General features: G+C 50.3%; 1 protein-coding gene across 2 annotated transcripts in view; it reads left to right on the forward strand.

Moving 5' to 3' along the window:
* The window catches only part of ASTN2 (astrotactin 2), a 277,000-nt gene that overhangs the window by 199,334 nt on the left and 64,254 nt on the right, over nucleotides 1–13,412 (forward strand). The window lies entirely within an intron of this gene.

Below are 13,412 nucleotides of genomic sequence, written 5' to 3' on the forward strand. Positions count from 1 at the left end.
GGTAAACAGCTCACCTGCTTCAGTACAGCACCTGGTTTGGGATGCCACGTCCCAGCAGGACAGGTGAGGTCTCAGCAGAGACTCCCAGGCTTTATTATCTCAGGTGACATCAAGGGATCCTGGCTGCTCTGGGGTCTTCTTGCCAGGGCAGTGACCACGTTCATAAGAAGTAGCTCTCATCCAGAACAGCTTGTAATCCTCAAAGAAAGGAGGAGAACAGGAACACAGCCTGCTGAGTGAGCCTGTTGGAGACCTCAGAGCAGGAGAATGCGGAGTCTGGCAGCTTGCTCAGAGCCCTCTGCTGTACTGGGACCCTCGATACACGGGGCTGTGGTGTGGAGGAGAGCCAGCAGGTAACCTGGGAGGGTGTCTGTGATGCCTTTTCCTGGTCTTAAAATCAAGAGTCAAACACAGTTAGAAGGGAAAAAGGGATTTTACCTCTGTATTTATTTTAAGAATCCTTAGGTGCACTCCATCCAGGTTGAATGCACAGTGCAATGCCCACCCCCAAAAGATCTGGTATAACATTATAGGTCTTACTAATTATCAAAGATTTCCCAAGGAGAGGCTCGAGTGAGCCCCCCTCCCCAAGGAACCTTCTCTTGGATGGTTCTATCTTGGTTTACAGAATGTGTTCTGGAGAGCACGTTGGGGTCTGGGGCACACTGATCCCTACCCACGAAGCTTCTAAAATGTTGAGTCTCTCAGCTTGAAAAACAAGTCCAAGAATGCAGCCAAAAAGCACTAAGAATACAGAAGTTGTAAAAAACTATAACAGGGGTATAAAAGAAAAGGCAAAAAATTTTCATGGCGTCATCTGGACAACAGACAGGGCAGGAAGATGTGCAGGAGTGGAGGGTATGGTTATATAAAACCTGTGCACGTCACCACGCCGGCGTTAGAGACTGCTCTGGAGCAGAGCTGCTCTGCAGAGGAGCCTGTGCACAGCATCGTGTCTGTAAAAGAAAGCAAAAGAGGTCAACCCAGAAGGCTGAGTGTTTTGTACACTTGCAAGTTGTGCTCTGAATTGAGGCTCGGGAGTGTCTTATTTATAACTTCACTCTGCGGTGTGGAGCAGGGCTGTGACGTGTCTGGATGGCTGGGGATGTATGGATATAGCTATGGCAACCAGCCCTTCCAGACACCCTCCTGTGTGCAAGCTGTGCTGCTACTGCTGTGTGAAAACCAGGGGTAGGCTGGGAGAAGAGGAGAAAAGACTGCCTGGCCAGAGCAAATACAGTTCCTGTCAGAAGGGAGTCAGTGCAATCTCTGTGCAACCACGTTGCACTCCTATTACAAGCCTTAACAATCATCTTTAAGAGTGCTGACTGACAAACTGGGCACCACAGAGCGCAGCGGGAGGAGTTGACTCTGCCCTTAGGAAGCTGTAGAAGCTTGAGGTCCAGCCAGGAGCTGGACATGAACATTGCCCCTGCCTCTTCTGCAGCTAACACATGGCTAAAGATGTTTTCAATGCCCAGAGTGCCCTTCTTGAGTGCTGAATCCACTTCACTTGTTAGCAGAAGGAAAGATGATTCAAAAAGGAGCCTTTGAAGTGAAGGTCAAGTTTTTGGATGCTGCTTCCTGGGATGTGTTGTGTAATAGCACCAAGCAAGTGCTTAATTTTGGCCATTACCCTCACTGCGAAGCTCCGATTTCTCTCTCCCTGGGACAGCTGTAGTTATTTCCACCTACCAGTGTCATTTTTGTATCCTGGAAAGCAGAAGGGAGGTGGAGGGTTCTCAACTCTCAGTTAGGGTTGAGTCAGTTGCTGAAAAATTTCATTAATTCACATTTCCATATGGTTGTTCCAGGGTTTTTTATTTTTATCTGCCCAGACACCTTTTGGCCAGAACTGGGCATTATCTTTGCTTTCTCCCAAATCACTTTATAGGTGGAGACCTGGGACCGTCTGCCCTTTTCCTGCTGTCTGCAGAGGATGGAGCAGCCTGGCTGGTGCCACGAGTGTGTCATGCACTTCAGAAGCACCGTGTTTGCCAAGGGCTTTGTGCTGTCTGCTCAGAGCTGCCTCTCCCTCAAGGACAGCTGTAGATGCTGCCTTCTAGCTAAGAAGGCTCTGAACTTCTTACATGGCAGTTAATGAGGCCGGTCGCGGAGTTTTTTTACTCGTCTGTAATTTTATCCTCTAGGATTAAGTTTCTCCTGATCTGGAAAAGTCAAGGCCACAAATCCATCTTGTCAAAAAGCATCAAAAGCCAAGGCTGCTAACACAGCCAGACGGATCACGGCATGTGAGTGCAGAGCAGTGGAACTTTTTCATAGGAACCTCTATTGACTAGACAGGCTTTTTTAATCAATAAATTGTGGCTGGAATCTGGAGGGAAGATCAGTCTGTGTTTGCAAAGCTGGTGCTTGGCAATGCAGCCCTGAGCTATGTGGAAAACACAGGCTCTGGGGCATCTGTGGATGCAACACAACCTGCTCTGGGAGGAAACTTGAGCAAAGAATCTGGGTCTTCCCTTTTGCTCTGAATGACGCCCAGGCGGGGATCCTCTGCCAGGAGAGGATCTTCCTGGAGATTTTGTGTGTTGCTGTCATTCTAGCCAAAGGCTGGGATGATATCCTGAATGGGATGGGGAATCTGCTTTCCAGTCCTGTGGCTTCAGTTGAGGTTTCCCATGCGTTCAGCATTGTCAGGTGGCTGAAATACAATCCAAAAAGTTAGCCAGTGTCCCTCCACGCTTCTCTGGAAGGAAATAAGGATAGAAAAGAGTTCCAAAGAGGCACAAAGACTGCCTTGGGACAGCCTATTCGGTCCTGTTTGAAACCTCTCATCCCCAGCACAGGAGGTGCTCTGGGGACATTGCTGTTGTCCTGGGCTGTGATCGTGTCCAGTGCCTGCTCTGTCCTGCCAGCATCAACTCTGCTCTAGCCCTCACCATTCCTCAGGCCCTGCTCAATGGCACGTGGTGGCACCAGCCCTTCCCCTCTGCCTCTCCCAGGCTGGGCTGGGTGCACTGTGTGTCCTGAGAACCATCATCCCCTGCTCACAAAATGATGGGGCCTCCTCTTGTTGGCCAGTGGCTCAAGGTGGGGCCTGTCATCTGTTCCCCATGTTGCTCCAGTGTGAGGGAAGTTCAGTAAAAATGAAGAGGGATTAAACCTGAGTCAGGGGATTTGCCAATTAAAATATCTGCTCCTCCTGCAGGTTTCATATGATACAAGAGAGACCCTCCCCATCTCCCCCGTGACCCCTTCCCAGTTTGTTCAGCTTGCCAGGGATTGAGATCTGGCTCTTAGAAGTGAGGTGGCAGCTGGGTCTAGGTTACATTTCATGCTGTTTAGATAGGATAAAGCTTTCCTCCCTGTAATTGGGTGATTGGACTTGTGAGGTTTCCCAGATATTAATCTGGAGACCCTAGAGGGGGTCAGATTAGGTTATGGAGACATAATAGGAAATACTGCTCTGGCTAGTTTGGGTTATGGGGGATAGAGTGGATATTCTGCAGCATTCCCCTGCTGGGTTCCCACTCATGGGGCCTGCATGGTGGGGTCAAGGAGCACTCTTATCTCGGCATCGCCTTGACTTGGTCTTTGCTGGGAGTGACTCTTTGTGAACCCTGTCCACCCCTATAATCCTGCTCTTCCAGAGGACTGGACCATGACCCCTCCTTTGGTGAAGGGAGGGGTGGGTGGTGCTGATCTGCTGCTGGGGCTCGATCACAGGGGAGAGGGCATCTTTTTTCAAATGGGTGTCGTGTCCCCAGGATCCTTGGGATAGAAAAACCTTTGTATTCTGAAGTGGTGTTGTTTGGACCAAGTAAGATCTTCCTCGTTACTCACATGGTGCCAATAGTGGGGAAGGGGTTGGTGCACTCCAGAGGGGATCATTTAGTGAGCATTTAAGTGCATGTGCCCCTCTGTCCCACGGGAGGGATGTATTTGAGGAAGGGCGTCACATTAATCCAGTGAGATGAGCTTGTCCCTGTGGCCAAAGAAGTGTTTTGGAGCTGTACTGGTGAGGGACCCTGCACTGAAGCAGCATCCCGAGGTGTCCTGGAGAAGGCAGCCCCACCACATCTGTGCTGCAGAGCCATTTGTTATGTGGGTTAAAACCCCCTCCCGTTCCTGCTGTGTTCTCCTCCCGTGCTTGGGAGCAGCTCTGCAGAGCTGCTGGACACAAGTTCTGCTGAGACAAGCCTGGCTCCAGGCACCAGTCTGCAGCACTCCTTCCAGCCCTCGTTTCTTTTTATTAACAGTGAGATGACAGATAGGGGATGGTCATTAATTTAATAAAGGATGTTTCTGATCACGACTACAGAAGCAAGATCCTGAGATTTTCCACGGTGGTCTGATGACTCACCCTGATGAAACAGGGTGAGGCTGGGATAGGAAATACCTCACTGGAGCTTGGAGTATGGCAACGGCTCTTCCCACAGAGCAGCCAGGCTCCCACAGTCATTCTGCCATCCTTGGCTGGGCTGTCCTAGGGACCGGTCTTCCCAATATGATGATTACCCACTGGGAGGAGCTGGATTTCAACTCCAGAGATACCCCTGGACCCAGTGCAGCTGGATGAGCATCACTCCCTGCTTCCCTGGTGCCAGCCCTGAACACCTGCCTGGGGTGATGGTGGAGTCAGGGAATGTTGAGCTGTGGCTGGGGGACCCCATTCCCCACCACCCCCTTCGTGGCACAGTCAGGAGGGCAGCCAGGCTGTGCTGTGAGAGGAAAGCTTGTACAGTATCACAGATAATACCTGGCTTTCCTTTATCCCGTTCTGTCATCTGTGGCAATCAATAAATCTCACCAACTCCATTGTTCAGATGGGGAAAGTGAGGTGCTCAGCAGTAATGGCCAAAGATCACGTGAGAACTTTAAATCCTGAAGAGCCAGTTAAGAGCAAGGGCTCTAAATTTGTGCACAGTTAACAGTTACTGTGCTGGCTGACTCTCTCATGCCCCAGAAGTTCACACTTTGGCTGCAGACTTTTTCAGATCTCAGTTGCCAGTTCCTGTAGGAAGCCTTGGAGCTGTCGTGGTAGATGGAGAGTGTCAAACACAGGTGGATGTGCCCGTCCTGCTGGGACGCAGTGAGCAGGAGTGATAGCCACCCCCAGGCACCAAAGAAACCATCGTATCTACCCCATCCTGGTGCTGAGCTTTCATGAATGGGACGTGGCCACCCCATCTGCCTGCCCTGGGGTGTGCCAGACCCTCTGGGGACAACATGCAGTGGCTGCAGGGACTGTTCCTGACTTGGTTGTAGGTCTTCCCACAGCCTTGTAGCTGATGGAGCTTCCTCTGATGGATACCCCCAGGATGGTGGGATGGTGCCTGTAAGCACAACCCCATCTCAGCACGCTCCCCTCTGAGGGTAAAGGCGTGGGACCATTGTCCACTTCTTTAAGTTAAGGGGCTTTCTTTGATATCTCCCAGACCTTTTCCAGTCCTCACAGATGAGCTCAGAGAAGCAGCAGTAGATGCTTCAAATTGGGTGCTGCAGCCCTCGGACTTCAAGAGTGGCTGTGCATTCCCTTCCCAGGGAAGCCGGCAGGATTTTTGGTGCCTGCTCTGCCTGGCCCCACCTCCCAGCCTCCCTGCTCCCTCCTGTCCACAGAGCGGGTGAGGCTTGTCAGGGTTTCTTGGGAACTGGAGAGAGGAGTGTGTGAGCCAGAGAGATGGCCTGTGATGGGAGGGAAAGGGGAAAGCCACCAGTTGCTGGAATAGTGCCAGAGGTGGGTAGCTGGACACAGCTACAATGTGTGAGGGTCAGCTGCTCGGCATCTGCCGCGTCCTCCAGCTGCAAACAGCTGGAATGTCCATGGGAACACTGCACTGGGACCAGCCCCACTCCAGGTCAGCCAGCTCCCCTCAGCTCCCAGCCCTGGGCTCTTCCTGCACCCTGCGTGTGGCAGGGAGGGTGCTCTGCCCTGGGGTTCCCCACACAGCTGAGATCTGAAAATAATCTGCAGCCAAAGTGTGAACTTCTGTGGCTTGAGAGCAGCCAGCACAGTAACTGTTAACTGTGCACAAATTTAGAGCCCTTGCTCTTAACTGGCTCTTCTGGATTTAGAGTCCTCACGTGATTTTTGGCCATTACTGCTGAGCAGCTCAATTTCCCAACCTGAACAATGGAGCTGGTGAGATTTATCAATGTTCCTTCTCTGAACGGTCGGTGGTGGGCACACGGTGCAGTGGGCACAATAGCTGGGCAGCAGGGTTGGGGATGGGAAATGCCTTCTTCCCTGTGCCTGTGCTCATCCTCAAGCACGCAATAGGTTCCCTTTACCTGCCAACACAGTCGTAAAACGATCCAGATCTGTCCATAATCCTGTTAGAGCCTTTCACTCTTGCTCCTGTGACTCCCAGCAGCTCTAATTACGGATACTCAAGCTGGTAATTAATGACTTTGTTCATCCTCAGTGGCACCAGTTTTACATGTGCAGCCCGATTTGTGCGAGGGAGAAATAATCTCTGTTACAAACCAACAGCACAGAAGTGCGGTGCTGGCATTGTGCCTCCATCTGGCCCTTCTGCATCCTGTCCATCCCTTCACTCATCTCCCCTCAGCCTTTCATCTCCAAGAGAATGACCCTAATTGCCGCACGCTCTTAATTTTGCTGCGCTGTATCCCATAAATCACTTGAACACGCGGAGCATTTTCCTGCTCCTTAACAAAAGGAATGGGATTTTCTCCTCTGCTGCATGTTTTACAGGTGACTAATTGCATCAAGGCACCTTTGAAGCAATGACTTCATCAATTGCTCATCCAGCAGACACATTGCTGGTTTCGTATGCCTGATCAGAATCCTGCATTTATTAGGATTAATTTATTCTCCGGTGATTTTTCATCCACCACAAGGACAGGAAAGTTGAGTGATGTTACTTGCTCAGCTACGTAAGCACGATTTCTTGCCTCATTACTGAGCCTGAGATATTTTTGCTACACACTGAGACTTCTCCAATTGAAAATGAGTAATGTTACATCTCGGAGAGAAGTGCTCCCAGAACACTGGAGAAATCAAGTTATTTCAGGGTGCCTACAAATTGGCTTTGGGTATTCATCATCCTCCTTTCTCATTTTGCCTCCCCCCCCCATTTGTCATGGGGCTTCAGACAGAGGGAGCCAGGGGTGGGTAAGAGGATTTGCTCTTTTTCTCTAGTTTCTCCCAACTAGAGAGCCTCCAAAATGAGGGGTTCTTGCTGTCCTATGGAAACAGGCTCAGAGAGCTGGGCTTGTTCAGCCTGGAGAAGAGAAAGTTCCAGGGAGCCCTTCCAGTACCTAAAGGGGCTCCAAGAGAGCTGCAGAGGGACTTTGGACATGGGCTGGGAATAACAGGACAAGGGGGAATGGATTCAAAGTGCCAGAGGGCAGGGTTGAGAAGAAATTCTTTATGATGAGGGTGGTGAGGCCCTGGCACAGGGTGCCCAGAGAAGCTGTGGCTGCCCCTGGATCCCTGGAAGTGTCCAAGGCCAGGCTGGACGGGGCTTGGAGCCAACTGGGATAGCGGAAGGTGTCCCTGCCCATGGCTAGGGGTTGGAAATAGATTATTTTTATGGTCCATTCCGATGCATACCATTCCATGATTCCATAATTCTGTAGGTTAGCAAATCCTTACAACGCTGCAGGAAACACTCCGGGTGTATGGCTGAGTGTGGGGTGTGGCAGGGCTGGCAGTGTGGGAAGGGATGCGGTGAACACAGGCTGAGCTTCTCCAGGGAGGACGATCTGTAACTGCTGGGGACAGAGAGTAGTAAATGCAGGCAAATTCACACCTTTCCTAAAGGCTGTGGTCAAGTTTCTGTGGGAGTAGTGGCTGATAACAACTGCCAGAAGACCTTGACTCGGCAGCTCAACTCCCACCCCTACAAAGGCTCCTCTTTTGGGAAGAACCGAGCTTGTTTGCATCCAGGCAGGATTTTTGCCTCTTCTACTTCCAGTCTGGTGTTCATCTGCCCTTAACTCACTGCTGGCCCCAGCAAGTGTCTGGGGGTGGATTTTGCAGCATAGTTTATGGACCAAATGGGGTTGTTTTGAACCAAAGCTGGGTTTAAGACTGGTTTGGGGCAGGTGTGGCAATGCTGGGGAGCTTCACCTGGGCAATGTGCTGTGCTAGGATGAGGAGGTGCAGGAGAGAGAAGCACTAGAAGTGGATAACTTCCTTCTGTTGTACTGGGAAGAAGTGCATCAAGGCACCAAGGGGCTGGGAAAGGGCTTGTGCAGTGCTGGGGAGCTGGGTTTGGCAAGAGACCAGAGAAGAGTTGGTGGTGGTTTTGGAGAGGATGGAGAGAGGACCTGGGAGTCACACCAAAGCCTGGAGCTGTACAGGGACATGCTTATTTAATTTTGCCACAGCAAGCTGGCAAGGTTTCAGATGTTTTGATGGCAAACTTGCTGTCCTGTGGGATGCCCAGCCTTGGTGCGTGTCACGTGTAATGGGACTGGCTAGAGAGCCCTGATCCCCAGCTGGTGCCGATCTCTGCAACCCCACTCTCCCCCTGGCCCGGTGTTGGCGCTTGGGTTGGGGTGGATGAAGAGGGGTCGGGGTGGACAAAGAGGGGGTGAAAGAACATGTCAGGGAGCAGAAGGAGCTGGTAACTGTGGGTCTTTGCCTACAGAGGGGGCTCCTGCACAGCCCAAGGCCATGCGGGCTGGGAAGGCAGGAGAAGGGAGGCAGCGGCTGCCAGCTGACCTTTCTCAAACAGTTCATGGGTTTCCAGAGCAGCCGAGGTGTCAGCGGTGTAGAGCAGTCACAGCTTCCCAGTCGCTGGAGGAGGAAGGCAGGGGGCACTCGAAAGGGGAGGAAAAGGCTCCGTCCTGGAAGGGTGGAAACCTCCCAGCCCATTAACTGTTTCTCTGCGGAGAGCCATGGAAAGCAAACAAGGGGCTGCTTTTCTCCTGCACCAGCTCACCCACTCCCATCCTTTCTGCCCTCCTCTCTTCTGCCCCTGCCTCCCTTTCCCTTCCTTTTGTAAAGGCAGGGCCTGGGGTAGTGAGGGTTTGGGTGGAGGATCAGCTCAAGCCCAGCAGGCCAGCCCAGAGCAGCGTGCTGGGAAGCAAATTCCGCCTCGGCACCCGGAGCCCTGGCATCCCCAGCGTTGTGTCTGTGTGCAGAGCCCTCTGCTTTGACGGACTCTCTGCAATCCGACTTAATTAGTAGGCAGGGACCCACAGAAAAACCTCTCCCAGCCCTTTCTAAGCAGCGTGTAGCGGGGTGCTCTGTGCTGTCAGATCTGCCTGAAAGCACATTTGCCTCAAGCCAGCGAAGGGGCCGAGTTGTTCTGCGACAGCCTAAAACTGAGACACTTTCCCTCGCAGATGACAAAGCTCGGGAGTAAATTAGCAGGCAGAGTCTGTGAAAGGAAATGTTGCCTTAAACGTTTCCATAAAAGCTAATTGGCCTGTAAGAGCAGCATACCTGTGGGCCGCTGCCTCCCGGGGTTCAGGGCTTGGGGAATCTATTCCTGGCTCGACTAATAATTTTCATTGTGACTTTGAGCAGGTCATTTCAGTTCTTTGTGCCTTGGTTTCCCTCTCTGCGAAACGAGGAGAATACTCCCTTCCAGAGCACTGATAAGGTTTAAGTGCTAAAATTTTATTGCACCGTTGAAGATCCTTGGCAAAGGGATATTATGCAGATAGAAGGTTAATGATGATGATAGGGAGAGAATAAAAGAAGAAATTGCTGTTTTATTTTTATTTTGTTCTTTAAATGATGTTTAATTGCCAGTTTTCGATTGAGGAATAAAACCCAGTCCCCTGTGACCACCAAATTATCTTGCAAATGCTTTTTTTTGCCTGCTCTTAAAGCTTGCAGAGAGAATGAGGAGCCATACCCCTTCTCTCTGCTCGTAGGAGCAATCAGCAAGAGATTTCCTTTTCTCAATTAGGAAGCTTGTCTGGATTCCTGGATAATTGGGGGAGCTTCCCGAGAGTCCTCCACGCAGTGTCGTGGGTCTGTTAGGGGCTGATGGTCCCTGCTGGGGCCAAGCATGGTGTGTGGTGGGGCAGCTCCTTGCCCATGGCCTGAGGGGATGGAGGGACCTGCCTGAGGTTATTTAGTAGGTCAGGCAGGCCAGGCAAACGGGGCTTTACCTCTGCCAGAGGAAATTAAAGGCTGAACTGAGCCGTTACCCCCACAAATTCACCCCACGCCTTTCCAGAAGAATTTCTGGGCACTCCCACCACTGTGATGACCCCGAGAGCCCATTGCAGAGCCCGTGAGTGTCTGCAGCGATGCTGAGGGCTGGGAGGGATCCCTGCAGGGTAGGTGCCCACCAGTTGCTCTCTGACCCCACAGCCCTGCCCACGGTGCCCTGCCTGGCAGCACCACTGGCCACCCCAGTTTGTCATCCTCACCACAGCCACTGTAGGCTGCAAATGTCAACCACAGCGGAACCCGGCGCAGTCTGCGGCCGGGCCTTTGCTTATTTATTCCTTTTTTCATTTGTTTCTTTCACAAACATCAGCATCACAAACATCAAGAATGGCATGTTCGTCACCCCAGACTGTTACAAAACTTAAGGTCAAATTCATGGTATAATTGTGGCTGGAGAAAAGGATAATATAGATGTGTTGGTCCCTGGTGGGTGAAGTGTCGGGGCTGGAGGATGCTGTCTCCCATTTTTCTGCTGGGTGAGGATTTCCTGTCCTGTCCAGCCATGGGGTGGAAACTGCATCTGAAGATGCACTCGTGGTGCCTGTGCTCGCTTTTTCCTGCTGAGTTCCATTCTGGAGAAATGCTCAGTGAGATGTGGTTTGTTAGGGAAGATAATAGCTGTTGTTTGGCCAGCTGATCTACCTGGAGAAGAAAACAGGGAAAAAAGGACCAGGTTTTGGACACACAGTCCTCTGTTAGTCAGCAGCTAATCCCAAATACCATTCCCCTACCCCTCCTCGTGCTCCAGTGGCTCATTTGGAAGGTGTGAGACCTCTGCCCACTTTGCCTATCTCCTCAGACATGATCAGACCCCTCTGGCTGCCTACACAACCCAGTGCTGTCTCCCCATGGAGGCTCTCACTGCCAGAGCGCTGGTGCCTGTTCACCATCTGCCCATGCCAGGAGCTGAGGAACTGAGAAACAGGAGAGCTTGGGGCTTTTTACTGGCTCTTTTCTGGGGGAAGAATCTCACCCCAGAGCCTGTATTAGGATCATGGAATAGTTTGAGTTGTAGGGGACCTTCACAGACCATGTAGCCCAATTCCCCTGCAGTGAGCAGGGACATCTTCAACTAGACCAGGCTGATAAGAGCTCCATCATTCAACCCTAAAGAGCTGGTCCATCCCTTTTCCTCTTTGATATTGACCTCTTTAACATCTCTGAGTTTCTTCCCAGTACTTTCGATTTGATCACGTACACAACAGGCTCCTCAACAAGGATGCTCTCACAGTCCCCATCTCCTCACATGTTCTCTCAAGGCTTTCCCCCAAAGCTTCCATGTGTACATACAGCCAGTTTTCTCTTCATCCTTGTGCCCTTCTCCCTCCTTCCTCCATCTCTCTCTGGATTCTCCAGGCTGTGTCTGGGAGGGGTTCAGCTCAAGGTGCAGGGTCTGTGCTGGGGAAAGGGACCATGTTCCCCTTAACCCTCCCACCTCAATAAATACTGTTGTGGTAAATTTGTTGAAGACATGGGTTGATTGTTTTGCTTTGCTTTGCTTTGTTTTGCTTTGTTTTGTTTTTTCCATCTGTGTCTGAACTGTGATGGTGACAGTATTTCACAGAATATTTCAAGTTGGAAGGGACCCATAAGGATCATTGAGTCCAACTCCCTGAAGCAGGAGTTGCCTGCTCATATCTATGCATAAAAAATCTCTCCCAACAAGACCCTGGTCTCTCTTGGGACCTTCAGGATGAAACAATCAATACCATTGCCCATAGAAAGGTCACGCTGCATTTTACAAAGTAAAACTCCTCTTTGTAAAGAACAGGAGCTCGGTCTGTCTCTCTGAGTAAGATCCAGGCTGCAGATTGTTGCCAGAGGAGCTCTTTGGGTGCTTGGTTTGTGTGATGGATGATGGGGAGAGGCTGAAGAGGGAAGATTCCACAAGGTGCGGGTTTGCCTTCTGCCCCCCCTGCACCCTTCCTGCCCTGCTCTGGGTCCTGGTGCTTATTCATATCAGCGATAAACCCAGCCTTTTTTTGACCTTAAGTGATGTTTTAGGATTTATTTTATTTGTGGACCTTGCCTTGGCCTTCTGTCACTATTTGTCTCTCCAAAAAAAGGATTCTGCTCTTTCAATTCCTGCGTCCAATTTGGAGGGGGAGATATTACCAATGGGGGTCAGTAAATAGCTCATCTGACTTCATAACACTTAGCATTTAGATAGTGCTTTCCACTGCCAGAGCCCTCTGCAAACTCCCAGTAATCCTCCCTGCACTCCTCCAGTTAGGTAAGTATAACTAATCCCAAACAAATAGCTTCAGTGTGGAACTAATGCAGAGAATGCATAAGAGTAATCTAAGGTTTAAAAGAAAACTAGTGGGTAATCTCACAGCAAAATTAGAAAAAAAGGGCAGAGAGAAGGGAAAAAAAAAGCCGAAGTTATTGAATGTGAAAGCTAAATCAGATTGGAATATGTTGTTAATTTGCATTTCAAGTAGCCATGAGAGGCTGTAGATACTACAACTACTTAGTGGAGGCTGTTTGGAAGTATGAAGTACATCAAAGCTTCTGTAATATGTAAAATAATAAAATGTAAAATGCCCTCAGGTTTAGCCTTTTTGTGCCTGTTGGCTCTTACCAGGTTTTTCATATATATTTTTTTTAATTCTGCAAGCATTACTAAATTCCATATTTTCTGTGTGTTTATATCTAATAAACTGTAGACTTCAGATTCCAGGAAGTGCTCAAGGCCAGGCTGGCTGGGACTCTGAGCTTCCTGGTCTAGTGGAAGGTGTCCCTGCCTATGGCAGGGGGTTGGAACAAGATGATCTCTAAGGTCTCTTCCATTCCATGGTTCTATTTTCTTACTAGAATCCAAATTCCATCCTCCTGCTGCCTCTCATCTCTGATGACTGGGAACTGCAGAAGCTCTGCGCACCCTCATTAGTTATTTCGTCAAAGTTTCTTGAAATTTGTGTTCCTTGCTTCACATTTTTCCAGGTTCAATTGACCAGTTGCATTTGGCACCAACAGAACTGATCAATCCATGTTCCATTTGGGATAAATTTCTGACAGGGTTCAAAATCAGACGTCCTTTGGAAACTGAGCACCTGATCTTGGCTCTCCATAATGACCTGCCTCCTTGTGCTTGCTGCAGGAAATCACATCTGAAGGCCTTGTGAGGAATCAGAGAATCATGGAATGGTTTGGGTTGGAAGAGACCTCAGAGATCATCTTTTCCAACCCTCACCCATGCTGGGGCACCTTCCACTAGACCAGGTTGCTCAGAGTCCCAGCTGCAATCAGAGGCTGAGATTTCCAGCCTGATGGCTCAACAGGCCAC

Source organism: Corvus moneduloides, chromosome 21, assembly GCF_009650955.1.
Source record: "Corvus moneduloides isolate bCorMon1 chromosome 21, bCorMon1.pri, whole genome shotgun sequence".
Classification (NCBI taxonomy): Eukaryota; Metazoa; Chordata; class Aves; order Passeriformes; family Corvidae; genus Corvus; species Corvus moneduloides.